We start from the raw sequence: 4234 nt of genomic DNA on the forward strand, positions 1-4234 counted from the left end.
TAATTAAATAATTTATTAAGAAATATCCTGTTGAAGAGTCATTGATCTTTTTCGACAAAGTTTCTATTTTAAAAATTTATCGATCGGTAAGTGAACATTCGAAACACAGTTCCGAGTAATATCTGAAGATAAGATCTTACTCCGAGATGACACGTTCTCTCTCTCTCTCCCTCCCTCCCTCTCTCTCTCTCTCTCTCTCTCTTTCTCTCTACGATCTTCGAAGGAGAAACTCGCGTCTCTTGACTTTTCCGTCCTCGTACACGTCGTCGAGGCGTATCGATCGACGCTTTCACGAACAGTTAACGTACATACACATATACTTAGATAAATATCTACTCTACTCTATCGTAGATACATATATACATACGTATATACATACATACATACATACATATATGCATATATACGTATGCTTAAGATATTGTACAATATCCGAAAATATTTCTATCCCATGGATTTTCTCGTTTTAGTGAAAAATTTATTAGCTATTAACATACATTCCTATCGATGTGATTGAATTTAACGCGAGCTGAATTTATAACGGTATCTTAGCAACGATTGCCTGCTGGCAAAGAAGCAGTAACAGCACCAGCAACAACCATCACCAATATCAGCATCCAGCATCACCATCAGGACCAGCAGAACAGCAATAGCACCAGCAGTACTACTACTTCCAAACGATAAATTTCTTGGACCTTATCCAGCCAGGTTTATCCGTGTTTGTCTTACGTTTAAATCCCGTCTAGTCTCTCTGTTATTTCCATTGAAATAAAACAAATTTCAGAGAACGAGTTATCGAATGGTACCGATTTATTTATTTATTTTTTTATTTATTATTATTATTATTATTATTTTTTTTTTTTTTATTAACACTAAAAAACTAATGATCGATATTTAATAGAGATTGCTCTATGAGAAACGTTTGAATAATTTAATTCTACGATTTGATACTATCTCTCTTTCTCTCTCTTTCAGAAAAAAAAAAAAAACGAGCAATCGATGCGCTCACGTAGGCAGGAAAAAGCGTGTAAAGATGAGGGCTTTCCGAAAGGGTAGTTACACTTCCCGCGAATGGCAATTTTTGGCATTTCCGAGGATAAGCCGACCGTGGTGAGAATTTTTTCGGCGAATAAGATGAAAGGTAAACTTTAGGATTTTTTTCCACGTATGAGGAATCTCTCTTCTCTGTATTGACCATTCTCCTCTCTCTCTCTCTCTCTCTTTCTCTCCATCTATCTATCTATCTATCTATCTACCTCTCTCCGATATACATTTTCTGTCTTTTTCTTATTGGTTTTACAAGCCATTCCTAGGGGTTCAATAGTAAAACGCAGCTGAAAAAAGAAAGGCATGTCGAGTAAGTACGTAGCAGTAAGGGTGTTTCCAAGAGCAGCTGAGCGTTGAAGGAGTAATAGGAAGGGGAAAGGGGAAAAAGAAAAAAAGAAAGAAAGAAGAAGAAGAAGAAGAAGAAGAAGGAAGGAAGGAAGGAAGGAAGGATAGAGAAGAGAAGGAAGAATAAAGGAGCACACGTTGCGAGGAGAACGAAAGAGAAATAGGAGAGGCCAAAGGAAAGTGAAGAAGAAGGGTGGAAAACGAGACGCGGCCTTCGAACGGGGCGAGGATGATGTCGGAGGATGGAGGAGGTGGAAGAAGAGGGTGCAAACGGAAAAGAAATTCCCATTACTTTAGGGAGCGTCGCTTAGAACCCTTCTCCTCCTCTTCCTCCTCCTTCTTTTTCTTCTTCTCCTCTTCTCCTTCTCCTTTTTCTTCTTCTTCTTCTTCGTCTTCTTCCTCCACCTTGTCCATCTATACCATTCGGTGAAGCTTTGGCTCGTGGTCTGCCGCGCACTACGAGTAAGGGAAAAAGATTATAAGATAGAAAGAGAAAGACAGAAAGTAAGAGAGAGAGAGAGAGAGAGATAGAGAGAGAGAAAAAGAGAAAGAAGGGAAGAGTTTATACGCATGTGCGAGAACGCCGGCGGTCTATCGATTTCTCTTGGTTCCCACGAACGCCATAAGACGGCGCCTTCGTAGTCACGCTCTCAACAGAGCACCAGCACGCCACCCAAAACAGCCTCGCGTATCGTCGCTACCGGGCTGCCTTTTCAAGGTTAACCAACACGATATATATACGAGCGACCGCTAAGTGCCTAAGGTGCCCGGGTAGATAAATAATCTTTCCTTTTATTCGATCTCTCTTTTCCTTTTTCTTTTTTCCTAGGATTAATTATTATTATTGTTACTATTATTGTTATTATTATTATTATTATTATTATTATTATTATTATTGTTTGAAGATTAACCGATATTATCCCTCTCTCTCTCTCTCTCTCTCTGTGTCTCTCTCATAATTAATTCCTTGCTACACGCGCTCCTCTGCCCTTCACCATTCTCCGTTACTTATTACCAACTTGTACTATCGTTTGTCAAGTAGAACGTTTAATTTAATTCTTTTTGTTATTCTTGCTCTTCCTTCTTCTTCTTCTTCTTCTTCTTCTTCTTCTTCTTCTTCTTCTTCTTCTCTTAAGAAGGTTTTCACCTTCTCTTATGTTTCATTAACATCAGCGCGAGTGACCGTAACACGCGCCGCTTGGATACGAGTTTATATAGTTTCCATTTGCGAACTTGTGTGTGAGAAAAGAAGAATCAACGGCAACATCCAACAGCAACAACAACAGCGGTGTATCATCATCGTCATCATCATCATCAACATCAACATCGCCGTCATCAACATCATCAAAGTTGGAAAACAGTGACGAAGAACTGTGTGTACTTCTGTGTGATCATCTTCTTTTTCGTCTACTTCTAAGTAAGTGTTATCACGATCTCTGTTTTTCTTTTGATCGAGACACGTCTATCTATCTATCTACATACATACATACGTACGTACGTACGTACGTACGTATATACGTACATACGTACATATATATATATATACACGTATATGTATGTGCATATGTGCATACACGTGCTTTCGAGCCAAGTTCCTCAGTAAGAAAAGAATAAAGCGAAAAAGAAAAAGGGAGTACCTTGTGAAAGATCAAAGGCACACTCCTTTTCTTCCGGCTTCCGGAACTCATACTCCTCTTTTTCTTTCTTTCTTTCTTTCTTTCTTTCTTTCTTATTCTTTTATTTTTCTTCCTCCTCCGCCTCCTTCTGTTCCTTCTCTTTTTCTCCTTCTCCTTCTTCTTCTTCTTCTTCCTCTATTTCTACTTCTACTTCTTGACTTTTCTTCGGGTTATTTCCATTGCTCAAGGCAACTCGTAAGAGCTTTTCCTTCTTTGACAAACGTTTCCCTCTTCTTAGTTTCTCGCGATTCTTATCCACCAATTAGTAAAGACGACGTTCAGAAGGAGACTATGTTATGAGAGACTGTTTTTGAAACGAAGGATCTTTCTTTTGCTTCTTTTCTTTTTCTTTCCCCCCCCCCTCTCTCTTTCTCTTTCTTTCTCTTGCTTTCTATCTGTCTTCGTTTTCTTTTTCTTTTTCTTTTTTTTTTATTTCTTCAAATATTCCTTCGTATTCTTCGGGAAATGACGAATTCAATATATTCAAGAGAGATATTATTCCAGTTTCGATTCGTACTCGAGTACGTACCTTCCTTCGGCAATTTCGTAGTAATCGAGAATCGATAAAGAACATAGACACGATGGTCGTACGCTCAGTTCACCCCTCGTTCGGCTCTCGCACTTTGAGGGACGACAAACTATAGGGTTCATAATGATTTTAACATTTTATCTAGAGAATAAACGATGTGTTTGGAATATTCCATCAAAGGAAAATATTACGAAACATTAATGATCAATCTTAAAGCTTTCATAAATGAGTGCTAATTAATAAATTTTAATTATTATGAAAACATCCTTCTTACGAACTGTCAATCCGATTAATTTTGTTTTTATTAACGTACTTATATAAATCTTTCTCTTTCTCTCTTTTTTTTTTTTTTTCTACATAATGAAAAATATTTGGCAAATTTTTATTAATTCAAAAATATTACAAAATATTAAGGATTAATTCTTAAAATTTCGATCAATGAAAATTCTTGAACAAATTTTAATTCATATTATAAACATCTTTACGAATTGTCCATCCTATAATTTTTATCTTATCATATATATTAATATACGTATATAAATCTCTCTCTCTCTCTTTGTTTTTTCTAATTTTTAATTCTGAAACACCTGCAGGAATTGTCAGTTTTATCGGTTCTATCTTATTATAACACACATAC

The 4234-nt window shown here is 36.8% G+C and overlaps 1 protein-coding gene across 7 annotated transcripts in view; it reads left to right on the forward strand.

The window, feature by feature from the left end:
- Nucleotides 1-2038: 2038 nt before the first annotated feature.
- Nucleotides 2039-4234, forward strand: part of LOC124430779 (frizzled-2) — a 129060-nt gene continuing 126864 nt past the window's right edge. For 4 of the 7 annotated variants that reach the window (XR_006943843.1, XM_046977794.1, XM_046977787.1 and 1 more), the window contains exon 1: nucleotides 2085-2809. The gene's annotated coding sequence lies outside the window, so the exon portion shown is untranslated. Of the gene's footprint in view, nucleotides 2810-4234 lie in introns of all 7 variants that reach the window. The other 3 variants (XM_046977788.1, XM_046977789.1, XM_046977791.1) reach the window with 3 other exon arrangements.

The sequence above is a fragment of the Vespa crabro genome, chromosome 19 (genome assembly GCF_910589235.1).
Source record: "Vespa crabro chromosome 19, iyVesCrab1.2, whole genome shotgun sequence".
Classification (NCBI taxonomy): Eukaryota; Metazoa; Arthropoda; class Insecta; order Hymenoptera; family Vespidae; genus Vespa; species Vespa crabro.